The 22,804-nt window shown below is 40.5% G+C and overlaps 1 protein-coding gene and 1 pseudogene across 2 annotated transcripts in view; both read left to right on the forward strand.

Moving 5' to 3' along the window:
* The window catches only part of JAM3 (junctional adhesion molecule 3), a 73,344-nt gene that overhangs the window by 1,400 nt on the left and 49,140 nt on the right, over positions 1-22,804 (forward strand). The window lies entirely within an intron of this gene.
* LOC108529695 (ATP synthase subunit d, mitochondrial pseudogene) lies at positions 19,943-20,490 on the forward strand (annotated as a pseudogene). Its single transcript, XR_001885638.1, has one exon. The product of XR_001885638.1 is annotated as an ATP synthase subunit d, mitochondrial pseudogene (transcript).

The following is a 22,804-nucleotide window of genomic DNA, read 5'->3' on the forward strand; positions in this document are numbered from 1 at the left end:
ATTCCTGTGTTTGGTGCTTTATGCTAACGGGATGCTCGTGATGGGCTCTGTGACAAAGGATGAGTTTTAGCGTGTAGATGATATACACTAAGGCACAGTCTATATACTTTGCCTGAAAGTGATTCCCCAAACCAAATGCCGTTGGGAGATAAGTGATCAAAGGCTAGCCAGGGGACAAGGGTGTCAGGAATGTCCAGCACCCGCTGTGTTGGTCACACTGACACTGTCCTATTCACAGCCTGGAACAACTCTCTATTGTTGAAAAGATATGTTCACGTGAAAGTTTGCAGTTTTTGTTGCAGAAGCATTTGACAGTTTAGCTCAGGAATGAATTTCAACTTGGTAATTTGTTAATAAAACTAGAAAATACGAAGAGCTTCACCTACCCTTAACTTCTGATTTCCTTCCCCTAAGGGACTAGTTTTGTGGCTTTTTTTGCTAGTAGGGGCTGGGATTTACATGCAGAGCATAGGAGGAAGAATCCAATTTTGCAAACTAGTACTAATGACAAAGAATCGAGGTGATAGGATGTATTAATCCACTTTGAAGGCATGTAGCTGTCTTTTTTTAGTAGGGGGCTCTTTTTCCATTATTTGGTTTATGCTTTAAGCATACCCTAAAACTGTTCTTCCAGAAGTCATGACAACTGTGTCTTTTTTATTTTTTATGATTATTCTCAATTGCTATTACAATTTATTTTCATTTTAAAAATTTTGGTTCTTGATATAATGGCAAATATTTCTTTTGTGGTTACCCTTTGCCAGGCTCTGTTACAAGAATTTAATGTGTACTAATGTATTTAATCTTGATAACTCTAAGAAGTTGTTACTATTATTGTGCCCTTTTGTGGATGAAGAAACAGAAGTATGGAGAGATTCAGACCCTTGTCGATAGTGATATCCTTTGCGTTCTAAATGGGAAATCCTTCATTACTTGTGTTAATCAAATTTTAGTTATTTGTATTATTCCATTTGACAGTGGAGTTCTTTTAATGGATCAGTTTAAACAAATTATCAAGTTTTCAACACTATGTGGTTTGTATATAAAATATTCTTTTGTTGACTCATGACAGGCGTGGTTCAGCTTTACAAATGTTATGCCACATGTCTCTTTTGAATGATTGTGTACTAATTAGTGTTAGGCTTCCAAATCTTTGATAAGAGAGAAGTGCCTTATTTAGAATTAAAACAGTAACAGTTTTCATTCTTCAGATAAGACAATTTGTGTGCTGAAGCATGTCAAAATCTGAAAATCAAAATTTCTGGGAAATTTTGAAAAAATGTTTAATTCTTTTATTTACGTTTGTTTGGACTCCAGTAACATTTTTTAGAATGACATATTCTTTTGTGTTGTTCTAATTCTTAATGATCTGGCAGATATAATCGTTGTCAGACTTGTATGTATGTTTTTAAAAAAACAAAGAACACCTGTCTTGAAAGCAAGCAGTACTTTATATCAGCTGCTCATTCCCACATGACTTGTTGATGGCATTTGTTCTTCAGTGCTTCAGGCTAAGAAGACTGAATGGATAAGTACTAGAGATACTTAATCATAAGTAATTGCAGTATTACATCCAGGCAGAATTATCCACACAACCCCTAAGCTCTATGGAACTTGTTTTTAAGGAAACTCCATGGGGTGGATTTAAATCAATTCTTTTGAAAGCAACCACACTTTCATCAAGTATAAGTTGACCACTTAATGTAACAGACACAGCTGTGGATTTAGTACATTCAATTAGCAGCTGTTAGAGATGTGATATTAGCAAATTCCTTCTCCATAAATTCTTTGAATTTTTTAAAAGCACAAATGTAATGAAAGGAAAATATGTGTGAATGAAGTTAGAATGTATGGAGTCTGCTGAAGAGTACCCTAGTGGTGAAGTTGGATTTTTTTTTTTTGAGACAGTTTCTGATGCAGTGACGTGAGCTCAGCTCACTGCAAAACTCCACCTCACAGGTTCAAGCCATTCTCCTGCCTCAGCCTCCCAAGTAGCTGAGATTACAGATGCGTGTCACCTTGCCTGGCTAATGTTTGTATTATTTTTAGTAGACATGGGGTTTCACCGTGTTGGCCAGGCTGGTCTTGAACTCTTGACCTCAACCGACCTGCCCACCTTGGCCTCCCAAAGTGCTGAGATTAGAGGCGTGAGCCACTGTGCCCAGCTGGATTCTCTTTTAAGATATGTTTATAGTTGGCAGGGTGCGGTGGCTCATGCCAGCGCTTTGGGAGGCCGAGGTGGGCAAATCACCAGGTCAGGAGATCAACATCTTGGCCAACATGGTGAAACCCTGTCTCTACTAAAAATACAAAAATTAGTCGAGCATGGTGGTGCGCGCCTGTTGTCCCAGCTACTCTGGAGGCTGAGGCAGGAGAATCACTTGAACCTGAGAGGTAGAGGTTGCAGTGAGCCAAAATTGAGCCACTGCACGCCTGACTGGGGAACAAGAGTGAAACTCTGTCTCGGAGAAGAAAAAAAAAAGGTATATTTATAGTCAGGTGGTGTGAATGTTATGCTGTTAAAGTTGAATGCAAATTTCAGATCTTTGTATATACTTTCAGAATTCTAGCAGTATATGCAAATAGCTTCACTGGAGCATAAAGAGATCCTGAAAGAAAGTTTTGGTAAGCACATTCTTTTACACCTAGTTTAGCAAGGACAGTATCCACTGTGGTGCTCTATATGGAGAGCTAAAGCCTTAATTGACTGTCTCTTTGCTTCTTGGCGTGGCACACAGAAAGCTTCCTGAGAGTTAGCCCTTGTTTCTGATGTCCCAGGAATGCTGTAGTGTTTTGTGTTGGTGAGTTTCTTTTGGTTTTAAGTAGTATCTGTTATGTGTTGTATATTACATTTCCTATGACTAGTTAATACATACAGCAGAGGTTTCAGTGCTGCTTGTATAAAGACATCAAACTATTTCATATAGTTAGGACTATGTGAACATTTTTTCTTAGTTATCTTTCATTTGCAGAGTTTCCCAAGGTTTCTATGGTTCAACCTTCCTCCTGAAAATTATTGCCAAAATCAAATTCTGCCATATTCATGCTATCTGCTGTGTTTGACAACCTCAGCCCACAGCCCACAGCGATCCTTCCTATCTCTAAATAAGCTTAGATCATAGCCTTTAGTTTAGTTTAGTACAACAGCCATTTATTGAGTATCTATGATATGTCAGGCACTGTTCTGTATGCTAGGGTTACAAAATGAGTAAAACATCGCCAGCCCTTAGAGAGTCAAGGTAACTGACTCCAGTTTACATTGGGCTTTAACTGTTAGGTGTGAGCGTACTGTATCTTCTCAATGACAATAAAAAATTTGTTGGTAACAGAGGCTGAATTTGATTTTTTTCTATCTTTCCAGAGGTGATTCTAGTAAATATTCAGTTTGTGTCTCTTTGTCACGTGAAAGGGAGTTAACATTTCTTAGACACTCTCTTTGTGTTGAGGCATTTTTAAAAAAAACATCTTATTTCTAGTGGCCCTAGGAACTTCTGGAAAAGTGTCAGTTTTTACTACAGTAGTTATTGTGGAAGAAAGAGAATGGTAAGAATTTATTGACTTGGTTTAATTTCAGAATCTTTCTGCCATCTGCTTTTGTGCAAGGTTAAGAAGGAGAAAAAGATGGAGAAATGCTTATGATATCATTTAGGTGACACAAGCTGCAGGTATACTAGTATATACTGTATGATTGCAATTACACAAAACGTCTCTGCTTGGGGGAAAAACAGGATGAAAAGGAACCAGAATGTTGATGGGGCTGTTATGAGTGGAAGTATTCTAGCCAATTGTTTTCTGCCTTTCGTTGTTTTTGTTTTCCTGGTTGATTCTTTTATTCCTTTGTCTGTTTTCCAAACGTTATTTAATGAGGATATTTTTTGTGTAATGAAAAGAATTGCATCTTGGTTTGGCTTCCAGTAGATACAATAGTGGAATTTTAAATTTGGCACTAGTAATGGGAAAATGTAATTTGTTTGTTTAGTGTGACAGCATGTGGATTGTGCCTTTTTCTAGCTTCTTAATATCAGCCACATTGGATGAAGGAGTGGCTGACTGGAAGTTCAGTTTCTTGATAATGTATTCTCTGTGACTCATTTGAGAGATTAGTTGCCCCTGACTTTTGGGTGGGGGAGTCAGCTGTGGTGTCCTCAGCAAATGGTTATCTGGAAAACTGAGAGCTGCCGAGATTGCCACCTCCCCACTTCTTTTTGAGCACACAGACAAAATGATCTGAGTAATGGCCTTGGTTCACCTGTTCAAAGCGACCCAAAAATTGTGGAGCACCTATTCTGTGGCAGCCCCTGGAAGATCTCTGTTTTCTTCCTCTTGAGTGATAAAAATATGGGGTGCAATTGACTTCTGTTGAAACTGCACTCTGAAAGATGTTTCCTGAAGTGCACTGTCAGCTGACGTGCCCCATCGCTGCTTCCTGCCCAACATGGACTTCCTTGTTGGATGTCTTTCCCTAAGGAACATATTTAGTGTCTGCAGAATGAAGTGCAGCTGTCTGGAAGCTTAGAGACGATGCAACAAATCCAAAGACAGCTGCTTTTTTTTTTTTGTTTTCTGTGGGGGGTGGGCATGTTTTTCCTTTAAAGCATCTCTGTCAGGGTACTGAAACTTAATCAGCCACTCCATATTTATTTGGTGGTCTCCGTTTTCATGGCAGTAAAGCACTCCATGGGCAAAACAGGAGAACTAAAGATAATATCTTTCCTTTACCAGAGGGAACATATGGTTTAGTTAAGTAACAGAGCAGCATTTGGGTAAATATCCTGTGGGTTTAGAAGTGAGAGAACTTACTCTGTCTGGGCTGACCTGGTAGAGGAGAATTTCAAGAAGGAGCTGGACCTGTACAGATAATTTGACTGACTTAAGTATAGATTTGGGAGGGACAGGGGTGCAGATGGGAAAGTGGAAGAAATAATGTGGGCAAAGGCATGGACTTGGGAATGCATATGGTGTATTTTGGGATGAGTGAGTTATAATGATTAATAACACCTGCCAGTTACTGAAAACTATGTGATAGCATTGTGCTTATTGCTCTACCTGGGGTCTTAGTGAGCTTGGGCTTCTATAACAGAATACCACAAACAGGGTGGCATAAGTAAGATTTATTTCATGGGTTCTGGAGCCTGGGATGTCCAAGATGAAGTGCCTACAGATTGGGTTCCTGATGAGGGCCCCATTCCTGGCTTGCATACTGCTGTGTCCTCACATGGTGGAGAAAAAGAGAGCCCTGGAGTCTCTTATAAGGGCACTAAGCCCATGATGGAGTTTTCATCTCGTGATCTCATTTAACCCAATTACCTTCCAAAGGCGCTACCTCCTAATGCCATCACGTTAGGGTTAGGGTTTCATCATGTGAACTTTGTGGGGACATATACATTCAGTCCATACCATCTGAGCTATTGTAGTTGGTCTCAGCAGTTTTAGAGGTTTCATTTTACAGATACTGAGTCTTAGGCTTGGGTAGGCTAACTACCTGCCCCAAGGTCACAGCTAGTAAATTGAAGAGGCAGATTGTCCATTGAAGAGAACACTGGCGAGTAACTACATTGTAAAGCGTTTTAAATGCCCAGCTAAGAAATTTGGACTTTATTATATAGGGTCTAGAAATTCATCTGGCAGTTTCAAGCAGGAAAGTAATATGATCAGAATTGTTTTAGGAATATTAGAGAAGATTGGAGAGGGAGGTCAATTAGGAAGCTGTTAGAATAGTTCAAGGAAACTTCTTTCAGTGTAGGTCTCTTAATGTTGAACTAGTTTTTGTTTATATCTGAAAATATGGCTGATTTTGTTCTTGAAATAAAGATTTGCTAGATACATAATCTTAGGTTGACAGTTACTTTGTTCTAGAGCTTGGACTACATATGCTTTCTGGTTTCCATTTGTTACTGTTGTGATGTTTGTAGTCACTCATATCTTCGGTCTTCTAGGTTGCCTGTCTTCTTTCCAGCTACTTTAAAATCCTTTCTTTGTCTTTGGCATTCTAAAATATTACTACAAGGTGTATAGGGTGATTCTTTTCCTTTTCTTTCTTTCTTCTTACTGTTTTTTCAGACAGGGTCTAGCTCTATTGCCCAGGCTGGAGTGCGGTGGTACATCACGGCTGACTGCAGCCTTGACCTCCTGGGCTCAAGTCATCCTCCTGCCTCAGTCTCCTAAGTAGCCAGGACTGCAGATGGGCAGCACTTCACCTGGCTAATTTTTTAAACATTTTTTTGTAGAGACAAGGTCTTACTATGTTCCCCAGGCTGATCTTGAACTCCTGAGTTCAAGGGATCCTACTGCCTTAGCCTCCCAAAGTGCTGAGATTATAGGCATGCACCACCATGCCCTGCCTGAATTTCTTTTCATTATTCTACTTGTTATATGTTGTGGTTTGTATTCCTATGAATTTCTTTCTTTCTTGAGAATTCTCAGTTCTTATCTATTCAAATATCACCTAACTTCTACCTGCTTAATTTTTTCCTTCTGTGACTGCGATTAAACATATGTAGTCATTCTGTCCTCCAGTACTGTTAACCTTTTTGTCATTTTTTTGTGTTCTTCTCTCTCTGTGCTATTCTGGGTTCTTTATTCATTTTTGTTCTACGGCTAACTACTTCTGCTTCCAACTGTATCTAACCTATTATTTAACCAATGCCCAGAGTTTTTTCACCAATTGTATTATTCATTTCTAAAATTTTGCTTGGTTCTTTTTATAATCGAGTCGCTTTTTGCTTGCTTAGTTTTTTTACTCCTTTTATTTTTTTTTGAGATGGAGTTTTGCTGTTGTTGCCCAGGTTGGAGCGCAGTGGTGTGACCTCGGCTCACCGCAACTGCCACCTCCCGGGGTCAAGCAGTTTTCCTGCCTCAGCCTCTGGAGTAGCTGGGATTACAAGCGGCCACCACCACGCTGGCTAATTTTTATATTTTTAGTAGAGACGAGGTTTCTCCATGTTGGTCAGGCTGGTCCCGAATTCCTGACCTCAGGTGATCTGCCCGCCTCGGCCTCCCAAAGTGCTGGATCACAGGCGTGAGCCACCGCACCTGGCTTACTCCTTTTCAGATTTTTAAAACATTGTGTGCACAGCTGTTTTATATTCCATATGTGATATTTCAAATATCTGAAGTTCTTAGAGATCTAAATCTGTTGTTATTTCTTATGACTTGTACCTATGGTGGTTTCTTTGCTTGTATTATAAATGGATATTTGGTTGATATTGATCTATGAAAATCTAGGCCTAACCCAAGGATGCTTTCTCTTTTGTTTTTCTATTGGTATGCACCACCACACCTGGGGAATTATTTTTTATTTTATTTATTTAACTTTTTTAGACACGGGGTCCCGCTATATTGCCCACGCTGGTCTAGAACTCCCAGTCTCAAGTGGTCCTTCTACCTCAGCCTCCCAAATAGCTGAGTTTATGGGCATGAGCCACCACATTTTCTTTATTCAGTCGACCATTTGTGGGCAGTTAGCATGACTCCATGTCTGTACTATTGTCAGTTGTGCTGTGATAAACATACAAGTACGTGTGTCTTTTTGATAGAATGATTTATTTTCCTTTGGGTATATACCCAGTAATGGGATTGCCAGGTTGAATGGTAGTTCTGCTTTTAGTTATTTGAGAAATGTCCAAACTTTTCTTTTGGACATGTCCAAGCTTTTCACAGGGCCTGAACTAATTTTCATTCCCACCAACAGTATAAGCATTCCCCTTTCTTTGCAATCTCACTAACATCTATTGCTTTTTTTTTTTTTTTTTTTTTTGAGATGGAGTCTTGCTCTGTTGCCCAAGCTGGAGTGTAGTGGTACGATCTTGGTGCACTGCAACCTCTGCCTCTTGGGTTCAAGCGATTCTCCTACCTCAGCCTCCCAAGTAGCTGGGATTACAGGCTCCTGCCATCATGCCCAACTAATTTTTGTATTTTTAGTAGAGACAGGGTTTTGTCATGTTGGCCAGGCTGGTCTCAAACTCTTGACCTTAGGTGATCTGCCCGCCTTGGCCTCCTAAAGTGCTGGGATTACGTGCGCCAGCCACCGCACCCGGCCTGTTTTTTGATTCTTTAATAGCCATTCTGACTGGTGTGAGATGGCATGTCATTGTGGTTTGGATTTGCATCTCTCTGATGATGAGTGATGTTGAGCATTTTTTTGTATGTGTGTTGGCCACATACATGTCTTTTAAGAAGTATCTGTTTATGTCTTGCCCACTTTTTAATGGTTTTTTTTTTTCTTGTTGAGTTGTTTAAGTTCCTTATAGATTCTGGATATTACGGTGCCAAGGATGCTTTTTTGTTTTTTGAGATGGAGTTTTGCTCTTCCGCCTGTGCTGGAGTGCAGTGACAGTCTCGGCTCACTGCAACCTCAACCAGTTCTCCTGCCTCAGCCTCCCGAGTAGCTGGGAGTACAGGTGCCTGCCACCACACCTGGCTAATTTTTGTACATTTAGTAGAGACAGTGTTTCACCTTGTTGGCCATGCTGGTCTTGAACTCCTGACCTCAGGTGATCCACCCACCTCAGCCTCCCAAAGTGCTGGGAGTACAGGTGTGAGCCACTGTGCCTGGCCAAGGATGCTTTTTCTTGAGAGTGCGGCCCTCCACTGAGTGACAGGACAGCCTCTCTCTGGGGTGACTAGCTCTTTCAGGATCTCTGGCGTTACTTAAAAATCTCAGGCTCTGCTTTCCTCTTACCTGCCTTTCTGCTGGTCCAAGGGCTCAGTGTCCCCACTGAAGTGTGTGTTTGTTTGTTTTTAAGTTGGAGTCTCACTCTGTTGCCCAGGCTGGAGTGCGGTGGCAGGATCTCGGCCCACTGCAACCACCACCTTCCAGGTTCAAGTGATTCTCCCGCCTCAGCCTCCCAAGTAGCTGGGATTACAGGCGCCTGCCACCACGCCTGGCTAATTTTTGTATTTTTAGTAGAGATGGGGTTTCGCCATGTTGGCCAGGCTGGTCTCAAACTCCTGACCTCAGGTGATCCGCCTGCCTTGGCCTCCCAAAGTGCTGGGATTACAGGCGTGAGCCTTCGTGCCCGGCCCACTGAAGTGTTAAAATGAGCCTTTGCTCTCCGTTTAACGCTCTTCACCCATCTTTCTGCTCTCTGGTTTTAGCCTACAGCTATATCAGTTGGTCCTTTTAAAGATTCCCCCACTTCCTTGTGAGACGTGGAGTAAAAACTATGACGTATGCAGGATCTCATTGTTGGAGCAGAAGGCCCTTCATGGCATCTGATCGGCTACACTTCTGAAAACAGGAATAGCAACTTTACTTCCCCTGTTCCCCCCTCTCGTTAATGGAAGAGTCACACACTCTTCTGTAACTGTTCTTGTTGTAAGGGTAATGTTTTTGTTTTCCTTTTTTAAATACAAAATTATGGGCCGAGCGCAGTGGCTCATTTTGGGAGGCCAAGGCGGGTAGATCACCTGAGGTCGGGAGTTCGAGACGAGCCTGACCAACATGGAGAAACCCTCTCTCTACTAAAAATAAAAAAAATTAGCCTGGTGTGGTGATGTGCGCCTGTAATCCCAGCTTCTCGGGAGGCTGAGGCAGGAGAATTGCTTGAACCTCGGAGGTGGAGGTTGTGGTGAGCCGAGATCGCGCCATTGTACTCCAGCCTTGGCAATAAGAGGGAAACTCCATCTCAAAACAAAACAAAATTATGAACTTAAATATTTGCTGTTTTTTTCATTGCATGCACCCCCAGGAAGTTCTGATATTCTTGAGGGTTGGGGTTGAATGTCTCTCCCTAAGAATCACTGCTTTAAGGATGGGGCTCTCATTTAAGAAATATGCCCAACTCTACAGCTGTAATCTCTGTCCTTGAATTAGTTTGTCTGAAAAGCAAACATTTATCATTAACTTAAAATTTGGAGAGTTACAACTGTTCCACACTAGACAGCCACCTGAAACAGCACCTATTTAGTCTCCTAGTAACAGCTATAGATGAAGACATTCAGAGACAAAGTACAAAGGTGACTTTACCGAGCTTTCCAGCTGAAATCTGAGATTCCGTTCTCCGCAGGATGAAGTGCTGGTTTACTGAAAGGTGCCATCCGATGTACTGTGTGGACAAAAACCACCCACTGCATCTCTGGAAGGCTCCGTTGTTTGCAGCCTTTCAGATAGTTTTCTGGGTGAAAAAAAGAGCACAGTATCGTGGGTGTTAGGCATTTTGGATTCATTTCCTAGCTTTGCATGTGATTCATTTTTTTGGACCTTGGGGAAGTAATACTGGTTGTAATCCAAATCACTTGAAAGTAATTTAAACCCCACCTCTCACACTACCACCAAAACATCCACATTTCTTTCCCTTTCTTATCAGATAACCCACCTTAGCTATATGAGTTTTAGATCCAAAGGAGTGACTTTGTAGGCATATAAATTTATAACTGATTAATTGAATTAGTTCATATTTGTTAATTATAATTGCACTTGAAGGTTTTGAAAATGTAGTCAACAGAAATATCTTCCTCTTCTGAAAGTTTAGGTGTGTTTTGTAGCCAGGTAAACTTGGTTTGAAGCCCTCCTCCATCCTGAGAGGTTGGAAAAATTTATTCAGAAAACCCTTGTTTTTTGTTTTGTTTTGTTTTGTTCTTTTTTTGTTTTTTAAATCTACGGCTTTACTTACTAGGTCTAGTGTTTCAAGAATTCCTGTGTTTGTTTACTAGGAAGAAAAAATGGATAACCAATTGGTTGGGTTGCTATTTTTAATTCAGTCTGATTTGTAAGCATCAGATATGAAGTTTTCACTCTGACCATATTTGGTCTAGCTGGTAAGTCCACTGCTGATAAAGAAAGACTTAGAACCTTTGCTGTGAGTCACTAAAGCAGTGGCTGAGTAAAAAAAAAATCTCAATCTTTTATTTGCCGGACAGTTTTAGATCTTGGGGTAACATCAGTGAAATAGCTTAGGTTTTGACTGCTTTATAGGAAAAGATGAAATCTATGGACTCCTCCAAAAAGTGCTTTTATGCTTGACATGGCTTGGCTCTGTGTCCCCACCCAAATCTTGTAGCTCCTGTAATTTCCTCATGTTGTGGGAGGGACCCATGGCAGATAATTGAATCATGGGGTGGGTCTTTCCCGTGCTGTTCTCGTGATAGTTAGTAAGTCTCTTGAGATCTGATGGGTTTAAAAAGGGGAGTTTTCCTGCACAAGCTCTCTTCTCTTGTCGCCGCCACGTGAGACGTGCCTTTTACCTTCTGCCATGATTGTGAGGCCTCCCCAACCACGTGGAACTGTTTAAGTCTGATAAACCTCTTTCTTTTGTAAATTGCCCAGTCTCAGGTATGTCTTTATCAGCAGCATGAAAACAGATTAAAAGAGTAAACTGGTACCAGCAGAATGGGGCGCTACTGAGAATACCTGAAACTGTGGAAGTAACTTTGGAACTGGGTAACAGGCAGAGGTTGGAACAGTTTGGAGGGCTCAGAAGAAGACAGGAAACTGTGGGAAAGTTTGGAACTTCCTAGAAACTTGTTGAATGGTTTTTACCAAAATGCTGATAATGATATGGATAATGAAATCCAGGCTGAGATGGCCTCAGATGGAGATGAGGAACTTGTTGGGAACTGGAGTAAAGGTGACTGTTGGTATATTTTAGCTAAGAGAGTGGTGACATTTTGCCCCTGCCATAGGGATTTGTGCAACTTTGAACTTGAGAGAGATGATTTAAAATATCTAACGGAAGAAATTCCTAAGCAGCAAAACATTCAAGAGTTGACTTGGGTGCTGTTAAAGGCATTCAGTTTTATAAGGGAAGCAGAGCATAAAAGTTCAGAAAATTTGCAGCTGGACAATGTGATATTAAAGAAAATCTTGTTTTCCGAGGAGGAATTCAAGCTGGCTGCAGAAATTTGCATAAGTAACGAGGAGCCAAATGTGAATCCCCAAGACAATGGGGAAAATGTCTCCAGGGCATGTCAGAGGTCTTCACAGCCACGCCTCCCATCACAGGCCTGGAGGCCTAGGAGGAAAAAGTGGTTTCATGGGCTGGGCCCAGGGTCCCTGTGCTGTGTGCTGCTTATAGACTCAGTGCCCTGCATTCCAGCTGCTCTAGCCATGGCTGAAAGGGGCCAGCATAGAGCTCAGGCCATGGCTTCAGAGGATGCAAGCCCCAAGCCTTGCAACTTCCACGTGGTGTTGAGCCTGCGAGTGCATAGAAGTTCAAGAATTGAGGTTTGGGAACTTTCACCTAGATTTCAGAGGATGTATGAAAATGCCTGGATGTCCAGGCAGAAGTGTGCTGCAGTGGTGGGGCTCTCATGGAGAACATCTGCTAGGGCAGTGCAGAAGGGAAATGTGGGGTCAGATCCCCCACACAGAGTCCCTGCTGGGGTACCACCTAGTGGAGCTGTGAGAAGTGGGCCACACCATCCTCCAGACTCCAGAATGATAGATCCACTGACAGCTTGCACCATGCACCTGGAAAAGCCACAGACACTCAACACCAGCCTGTGAAAGCAGCGGGGAGTGAGGCTGTATCCTGCAAAGCCGCAGGTCGGGAGCTGTCCAAGACCATGGGAACCCACCTCTTATATCAGTGTGACCTGGATGTGAGACGTGGAGTCAAGGGAGATCATTTTGGAGCTTTAAGATTTGACTGCCTTGTTGGATTTTGGACTTGCATGGGGCCTATAGCTCCTTTGTCTTGGCCAGTTTCTCCCATTTGGAATGGCTTTATTTACCTAATGCCTGTACCACATTGTATCTAGGAAGTAACTAACTTGCTTTTGGTTTTACAGGTTCATAGGCAGAAGGGACTTGTCTTGTCTCAGATGAGACTTTGGACTGTGGACTTTTGAGTTAATGCTGAAATGAGCTAAACTTTTGGGGGACTGTTGGGAAGGTATGATTGGTTTTGAAATGTGAGGACATGAGATTTGGGAGGGGACGGGGTGGAATGATGCGGTTTGGCTTCTGTGTCCCCACCCAAATCTCATCTTGTAGCTTCTGTAATTTCCTCGTATTGTGGGAGGGATTCAATGGGAGATTGAATCATGGGGGTGGGTCTTTCTCATGCTGTTCTCATGATAGTGAATAAGTCTTATTAGATTTGATGGTTTCAAAAAGGGGAGTTTCCTTGCACAGGCTCTTCTCTTGTCTGCTGCCATGTGAGATGTGCCTTTCACCTTCTGCCATGATTATGAGGCCTTCCTAGCCACGTGGAACTGTAACTACAGTAAGCCTATTGCTTTTGTAAGTTGCCCAGTCTTGGGTATGTCTTTATCAGCAGCATGAAAACAGACTAATATAATGCATATGCATGAAAAGTTTTATATACTATTTTGGGGGATTTATAACCCCCCCAGAAGACCATTTATGCACCACCTCAGGTTGAGAAGCCTGCTTTAGGGCCCAGGATCCCTATAGAGGACACATATTTTTAGAGTGTCTGCTGAAATAGATGCTAACTGCGTGTAAACTTCACGAGTGGTATGCAAAAGCATTATGTTATTCTTTTCATGAATTCTGTTGAAGCCTGACTTCTCTATTTTATGGGTGATGACTGTTAGTGTCAAACATCTGATCATTTTCTATATATATTTCCAGCTTAAGTTACTCTCTAGAGGTAGGTCAGAGATGAGACTTTGATTTAAATTGAAAACAGATTATGCATGTAATTTTAGAGATGCTTACTTCTGTGATTTTCACAGTGTTTCATCCTGTTAGTACAGCTTGTGGAGACTTAAGGCATATGAAAAATAGAACAAAATGCTGAGATGAAATTGGTGGAATTCCTCTTTCATCTAGCTCTGGTGTCCATTTACAGCAGATCGCTCCCTGTCTTTCCCTTTTTCTCCCTCACTCTTTCTCTCTCTGTCCAACATAGGCAATAGTGGTGAGGGGAGGTTTTTATAACATTGGGTGAGGGATTTGGATTTTATGGAAGCCAGAACAAATATTTTCTCCTTTACTACCCTGGGGCTAATATCCCACATGCTGTTTGCAAATTGCAAAAAACTATTCCTTCAAGTGAGTTCAGAGTCGGGTAACTTTTTGAGGAGGAGTGTTTTTGTTTTGCTCTCTCCTGAACTCACAGATTTTACTTTCTGTGCCTTTCTTGTCAAGTACGTTTCCTATGTGCAAAGTAAGTAAAATCTGTTAAAACTTTAGTTGTCATTATTCTCATGTGTGAACAGCACCTTTTAGCTCACATTAAAAAAACAAAACACAAAAAACCTCTTCTAATGAAACCTTGAGGAAGAAAATTAGCTGGAGTTTAGAGGCTCTGATTTTAAGCCTCCATGATGGGTCCTTTTCTGTACCTTCTCTGTAGTGGAATAATGATGTGACATGCTTGGTGTAAAACCGCAGTTTCCAGTGGAAATCACCTAACCATCAAGGCAGAAATCACTGGATTTGGCTTTCCAGGTGACAGAGATGGGGCACTTCTTTGCACGCTCTTTGCATCTGCCCTTTCATAGAGAATTGGGGAGATGGAATTGGACTCTAAAGAAATATTCTTTTTTTCTCTTTTTTCTATGTAAAAGAAAGCTATGGCTACATATTAAGGAGAAAATTGGTCATAAGACTTTAATTCATTTTCTACTGGGGGATCACAGGATTTGTAGCACGGTCTTTGGCTCTATAGATTTATTCTGTCACTGTCTTCTGAATAACCCATTGCATTTCCATTTTTCTTCTTTTGTTATCATGGCCCATCTGCCTCAAATGCAGGTCATCATCTTGTTTTTCTGTTCATCTCTTAACTCATTCCCCAACATCCAGCTTCGTATACCTATCTGTAAAGCCTTTTTAGTGGATCTCTTCACTGAGGTGGTCTCTTCCTCTTCTGAATTCCTATCATGAAGGAGCATAGATAGACCTAGGTTTCAGTCTCAGCTCTGCTGTGTGATTGTTGAAGTCAATTTCCTTATCTATAAAAGAGTAGTGATAATGTAAAGTAGCTTTGTAGGGTTGTTTTACAAAATAGTGACTATGTATAAATCTCCTGTCAGAGCGTCTAAAAGTAACAAAAATGACACTAAAATTAAAATTAATACAGTAAAATTAAAGTTAATTAATTCATGTGACGTGCTTAGCAGAGTACCTGTCATAGTAGTAAGCTCTCAGTTAGGTTTTGTTTTTCATCAATACGTGGTAGAGATTTACTGTTACTAACTGTTGCTCCTGCCACTACTTCCATTACTACTATGTTACAGTTCATTTGGTTCTTAATTATTCAGAGGCAGATTTAAAGGGAAGCTCATCTAACCAGTTTTAGAGCCCCTCGCTTACAAAGGAACCACTTACAAGACCCTGGATTTCACCTAGCATTGTGTCCTCAAATTTTCAAAATAAGATGCTTTAGCTGTGGTCGGTTAAGATGGTTCTCTTCTTCCACTCTTCTTCCCTGTGTCATACTTCTCTTCATGTTGGGTAGTGTTAAATTGCCACTGGCTTTTTTGACAGCCAAGGGAATCGAATTGGGAGCATATTCAGTTTGGGTTAGTGGGATAACTTACGTGGTCCACAGCCACTGCTGTATATAGTTGCTATTGCTGGGCATCTCGGTGTTGGAATGGCTGCCAGGAATACTCTGCCATCTTATTTGACTCACCTAGGTTTGTAACATGAATTTGTAGGGCCTACCATGAATGCTAGTGTAAGCCTCCGTAATGCCATGACAGTGTGGATGTGGTTGAAAAACCAGGTTATGAGTTTTCTTATGTCAAAGGGTATTTAGGATTAGCCACACTATAAGAAAACTTGAAATGCCCCCAGATTTAACAGTGGTCCTTAAAACTCTGCGTGATTTTCAATAATGAATTATGAAGTAGAAAGAAACCATTCCAAACTGTTAATATTAAGTTTTAAAATTAACCACACTAAAGGAAAGTCTTAACTATTATTTCCTAGACAGTATTACAAAATCATGGGCATATGATGAAGTGATCAAAGATCCTAAATATGTGGCAAACATTATAGAGACTAAGGAATTAATAAACATATTGTTACTTTTCTAAATTTTGTTTTGTGTTGCCAGCTTTTAAAATTTGTAATATTTTTGTGATTTCTGTTCTCATTCTTAACAAACATTCTTTGTACCTAATTTCATATTCATAACTTTATGTTTGTTTTCCTATTGGGGGCTCCACTATGACTACCCCAGTCATAGTCTTCCTTGAATCATATCATTTGTTGTTGTATTGACCTACTAATTTAAATCTTTATGGCAATATGCAATTCCTCTGTGTATATCTTGGCTCTAAATAGTCTGTGACTTGAGGACGAGAAGCTTGTCTTCTGTGTAGTGTAATATTTGGAACATCGTATATATACAAATACTCATTGATGAGAGAACATCACAGTGTAAGGAGGTGAGTTTCTGTTCTTTAGTTGTGGGTTTGCGAGTGGGGCAGGTACTTCACTAGCTCTTTTGGAAGGGGCTGACAAGTGTTTCTGTTCAAACGTATTATAGCTTTGACAGATGAGAAGCCGTGGACTAGTTTGTGCGTTTCTTTATCTTTATTTTAAAATAATTTGGTGTTAGAAGACCTGGGTTCTACTTTGATTGCTGATACTTTGTAGTTTTGAGGTTGTAATAATCTCATCACATATTTGAGCCCTATCCTCTTAATCTGCAGAGAGGTGATTGTAATTTCCACCTTACAGAATCGTTACAAGGACCAAATAAGATTGTGTGTGTAAACAGAATTTTAAGTTATAAAATATTATGCAAATATAAAATATTATTCTCTGCTTTGCTTTATTCCTTCTGAGTTCTGAAATATTACGAGTCCTCTGGTTCTTCGAAACTATAGGTTACAATTCTAATTTACAATAGCCTTCTCTTTAAAAAGCTCCCCTTATGGCTTAGTTAGATGAGATAGCAAGTTTTAAAATCTATTTTCCTATATTGGAAAAATATTTTATCTAGAGGACAGATGATTATCCTGGGTTGTTTTTTTTTTTAAGAAAACAAAAATCTGGTTTTAAGTTTCGTGAGTAAAGAAGAAAAATTTCTCTTTGACATTCTTGGATTTAAAAAGTGGTTCAGTGATATTTGTAGAAAAGATTAGATCTCCTATGCCTAAGGGAAATTTTCATGCCTGAACTAGCAAACTTTGAATAATAAGAGGCTTTAGTGGAAATTCCAGCATATTTTTAAGTGAAAGAGCTGCCAGTACAAATCAGTGAGTTTACATACAAAATAAACAGCTTATTAAATAAATAGCTATTAAGAATGAATGAGTTCAGGACAAGAAAATGCCATGTAAATAGATAGGACTCCAGGTTCCATAGGCTGTTTCCACCTAAGAGGTTTTCTTATTTCAATTTTTAAAAAGTGTGTGAGTGTTTTGTTGTTGTTTTGGTTTTTGATACAGGGTCTTGCTCTGTCTCCCAAGCTGGAGAACACGGTTTGCTGCAGCCTTGAACTCCTGGGGTTCAAGCAATCCTCCTGTCTCAACTTTCCATGTAGCTGGGACCACAGGGGTTTACCACCATGCCCAGCTAATTTTTTAATTTTTTTGTGGAGACAGGGTCTCACTTTGTTGCCCCAGCTGGTCTCATACCCATGGGCTCAAGCAGTCCTCCTGCCTCGGTCTCCCAAAGTACTGGGATTATAGGCGTGAGCTACCATACCTGGCCAAGAGTTTTAGTATTGTCTTTTCCCAAACACTCTTAGTAAAATGAAGCAACAGAAATTTAATGTCCTGAGATTATTGTACCATGAAGTGTTAGGATGAATGAGATACACACACACACACACACACACTTTTTTTTGCATATTAGGAAAAAGTAGGGAAGAGTATGAAAGAAATCAACAAATAAAGTATTTCTGCTTAAGAATCAGAGAGGATATATTTTTCAAGAAATGCTGAAAGAAGCCATATGCTTAGGCATTAAACCAAAGCATTATGAACATAAAATCATGACCTCCCAGCTCTCTCTTGTGGATTATATTCATATTCATTTGAAAGTGTTAGTTGAAGTCTTTAGAATCTGGAAGAATTTATTATTACTTGAAAGTTAGCGGCGCTCATTGGAGAGCAAAATCTTGGACTCTGCCTTGTTACATTCCTAGCTAGATAAGGTACTTTTTAAAAAGCTTCCTCTCCTTATGTATACAGGTTGGTGTTAGACTTCTCTGGAAGAAAGAACTGTCCTAGAGGCTAAATCTAATTACTCTGTAGTTGGGCTGATGATCAAGAGACCCAGGTTTTGCCATATGGGTTTACACTGTGATCTCAGCAAGTTACTTAATCTCTTTATGTTAAGTTTTCTACCCATAAAGCAGATACCTAGCCCTCTTAACTCACATAGACATACAGGTTATAGAATCTCAGAGCTTAAAGGTATTCTGTAAACCAGTGTTTCTCAGCTTTGGCACTGCTGACATTTGGAGTGGATAATTTTTTGTTGTGGAGGCTGTCTTGTGCATTGTAGGATGTTTAGTAACATCTCTGGCCTGTAAATACAAGTAGCAGTATCCCAGTTATGGCAGCTAAAAATGACTGCAGGCATCTCCAGATGTCCCATGGGTGGCAGTATCCCAGCTGGGTCCACTGCTGTGAGACAGGATTCAGCAAGAGGCAGCTGAGGCCCAGGAATGTTCAGTCCTGCTTTAAATCACATCACCATTAAGTGGTGGGACCAGGACTAGAACTCAACTTTGTTAATATACTGCTGACCTGTCTCTCCAGCTTTCCCCTTAAATTCAGAGTTTCATTCCATTCCAAAAGCAGTGGCATATGTTTAAAATTTCAACACCAAAACAACAATTGACAGATTCTCTACATTTACCGATGATATATTACCCACTTGCTTCCATTTTACCACCCCCAAAGCTCTTACCATACATTGGTAAAGAAACATTGCTTTCCTCATCCTTAAATGCTTACAAAATGCTTGGGCAACATTTATTAAGAGCAGTTGGAATGGAATGGAGGTGTCAGTTCGCCATTATAAGCTGTGTAGGTGAGTGTAAGTTGGATATGATCTGTGGGACATTGAAAACTGTGGCGTTCCATGCTAGTGAAGAGCACTAGAGGGTCTCTGGAATTGGATGTCTGTTTATCAAATAAATCAACCTGCTTCCTTAGGTGTATGCTGAACCTCCTTGTGTCTCCCATTCTTTCTTTATATACTTCCCAGTTTATGGTTTTTAATAAAGGCAAATTCTGCACACTTACTAAGCAGCACTTAGTACGTTTTGTTTGGTTGGTTAATTCCATATCTGATGTTTCTTTATCATAGGTTTTCAATATATGGAAATTCACTTTTGGCTTGGGAACATGAAGGGGAAGATATACAAAAGGAAAACTAGATGAGAACAAGCAAGCTGAGTAAAAGTAGTTGTCAGAAAATAAACTGAATGATAGGTAGGAAAGCTTTAAACTATTAAGTAAGTGCTGTGCTTTAGAGTTAGAGGTAGTAGCCTGAACATCTGGATCCTAGAGTGCTTTCAAGCTCTTTGCTGAGAACATTTCTAGATTTCAGTGTGGTCTGGTTAGCAGAATCTTTTCTCTGACAGCCATGTAACAAAGTTGTCTATCTTTTGAAAACTCCAAACTACTACAGTGTTGAAAACCTGAAATGCTTTGCTTTGAAGGTCAGGTGCTTTAAAAAAAATCGATTGAAATCTTTGAACTCAGGTATAATTGGCTTGTTACGTAATAAGATTCTGAACATGTATACATACACAATATGAAGGAATTTCAAGTCCCAAACTTGAGTTTGCAAATGAAGACAGACATTTGGAGTAACTATGCACTACGGTTAGGTTTACTTGCTGTTTTTCTATTCCTCCTCTTGAGTACGTTATAAACTACCTTAAGCTAATGTATTGGCTAGCTAAGATTCCTACAGGGTTCGTTCTTTTCATTGGGCATCAATAGTGTCAGTGGTATTTTCCATTAGAAATGTAATGGAACTGAGAGACACTGGGGATTGGCTTAGAACTGAACCCCAGTTAAAAGTGGTCATCGAGGGTCGGTGAAGGATCCCAAGATGGCTGGGATCTAAAAACTTGCTCTAAAAACCATTGACTGGGTAGCTTTTGCGGAGATCATACCCCAGAACCAAAAGGCCATTGCTAGTTCCCTGAAGTCCTGGAATGAGACCCTCACCTCCAGATTGGCTGCTTTACCTGAGACTCCACCAGCCATCGACTGGGCTTACTACAAGGCCAGTGTGGCCAAGGCCGGCTTGGTGGATGACTTTGAGAAGAAGTTTAATGCTCTGAAGATTCCTGTGCCAGAGGATAAATATACTGCCCAGGTGGATGCCAAAGAAAAAGAAGATGTGAAATCTTGTGCTGAATGGGTGTCTCTCTCAAAGGCCAGGATTGTAGAATATGAGAAACAGATGGAGAAGATAAAGAACTTCATTCCATTTGATCAGATTACCATTGAGGACTTGAACTAAGCTTTCCGAGAAACCAAATTAGACAAGAAAAAGTATCCCTATTGGCCTCACCAACCAATCGAGAGTTTATAAAATTGAGTCCAGGAGGAAGCTCTGGCCCTTGTATTACACATTCTGGATATTAAAAATAATAATTACACACACACACACACACACGCACGCACAAAAGTGGTCGTCTGAGGACCAGCCTGGGCAACACAGTGAGACCCCTATCTCTACAAGAAATAAAAATAAGGGCTGGGCGTGATGGCTGATGCCTGTAATCCCAGCACTTTGGGAGGCCAAGGTGGGTGGATCACGAGGTCAGGAGATTGAGACCATCCTGGCCAACACGGTGAAACCCTGTCTCTACTAAAAATTAAAAAAAAAAAAAAAAAAAAAATTAGCCAGGCGTGGTGGCATGCACCTATAGTCCCAGCTACTTGGGAGGCTGAGGCAGGAGAATCCCTTCCCAGAACCTGGGAGGTGGAGGTTGCAGTGAGCCGAGATTGTGCCATTGCGCTCCAACCTGGGTGACAGAGCAAGACTCCATCTCTAAATAGATAGATAGATAGATAGCCAGGCATGGTAAGCCCAGGAGTTAGAGGCTACAGCGAGATACGATTGTGTCACTGCACTCCAGCTTGGGTGATAGAGTAAAACCCTGTGTCAGAAAAAAAAAAAAAAGTTGTCATCTGAGTTACAGCTTTGGTAGTGGATGAAGTGGAGGGGCAGAGACGAGTTGTCACTTAGAATTTATAGCTGACTAAGTCTGGATTCAAGGATGTATCATGCAAATAAATGTGTGCAATGGATGGAAAAGTTCCCTGAGGCAAGTGAAGAAGGGAGCTACTCCAGTGTTGTGTTTGAGGGCGTGGGTTTTTTTGTTTTTTCTTTAACTGTCAGAATTTATGGATAGTATAAATTTGGGAAGCTTGAAAAGTATACATAAAGAAAAATAATTATTCATAATCCTACTATCTTAGGGAAACATTGCAACAATTCAATATTTGTAATATATCTACTATCATTTCTGTACATTTTAAAAAATAATTGAGTTCATACTCTAAATATAATTAAGTATACTGTTTTCATTCTCTTGCTCGGAATTCTTTAGGGGCTTTCTGTTGCTCTTGGTACAAAGCCCAAAGCCTTGAGCTTCTTATTACTGCTCCGATTTTCCCTCCCTCCAGTTGCCTATTGCTCAGTGTAGTTCTGCTCCCTTGGCTTGCTTTCATTTTCCCACACATGCCCAGAGCTGTTGCATGTGCTGCCCATCGCATGTGATATGCTCTGCGGCCTCCTTTTTGCATATGGCTGAACCCTGCTTATTCATCATATTCCATCTTAAATGTCACTTCCTGAGGGAAACTTCCTGATCTCTCAGATTTGCACCCCCTATTATACACTTTCATGGACCTCTATACTTTTATAGTATTTATTGCAATTACAATTAATTATGTATAATTAGAATGTTGTTTATGTGTGTTGTTTATTTGTGTATTATTAGAAGGCAGGGACCATGAGAGTAGGAATTGTTCACTGCATTTCTTGGCCCAAATATAGTACCTGCTAGGGGCTCAATAATGTTCAATGTTTGTTGAATAAATGAGTGAATATATTAATGAATGAAGAAATAGGCAGGAGTCTGCTTCCTTCATACATCACACACATGTTAAAAGATATACTTGGTAGTGAATTCTGAAAGTCTAATGTAGTGAATGAAAGTGTAATATTGGACTCTTTTTTTCATGTGCTGTGTTAAGTTTAAATTTCAGTAGTAAATCTTAGAAAACTGTTAGCATTAGGTCTGTCAAACATGTGAGAGGCAAAAAAGTTCAAAGAGAGAAAGTAAACCAGCGTTGTTTCCCCACTTACTAAAGTTAGGTTTTGTAACAGAATGGTGCAGTCTAAATGGAGAAATACACCTGTTAGGAATATCTTCTAAAGATCTGTTTGCATATACTAATACAAATATGAAAAACTCTTATTTTTTTATTGGCACATGAGGACTTTTGACTAAGATTTGTTCTAATAGGCCCAGCGCGGTGGCTCATGCCTGTAATCCCAGCACTTTGGGAGGCTGAGGCAGGGAGATCACGAGGTCAGGAGATTGAGACCATCCTGGCTAACACAGTGAAACCCCGTTTCTACTAAAAATACAAAAATATAGCTGGGTGTGGTGGCACGCACCTGTAATCCCAACTATTCAGGAGGCTGAGGCAGGAGAATCACTTGAACCTGGGAGTCGGAGGTTGCAGTGAGCTGAGATCACACCACTGCACTCCAGCCTGGCAACAGAATGAGGCTGCATAAAAAAAAAAATTGTTCTAATATAAAATGCAAAACCAAGGAAATCAAATAGACAGAAACAAAAGAGTCTAGGTTAAAGCACTACGGAAGTACTGAGTTGCGATTGTGCTGTTGTTAACTTGCTACATGACCACTTACTAAATAGGGGCTACT

Source organism: Rhinopithecus bieti, unplaced genomic scaffold, assembly GCF_001698545.2.
Source record: "Rhinopithecus bieti isolate Rb0 unplaced genomic scaffold, ASM169854v2 scaffold_6481, whole genome shotgun sequence".
Taxonomy (NCBI): Eukaryota; Metazoa; Chordata; class Mammalia; order Primates; family Cercopithecidae; genus Rhinopithecus; species Rhinopithecus bieti.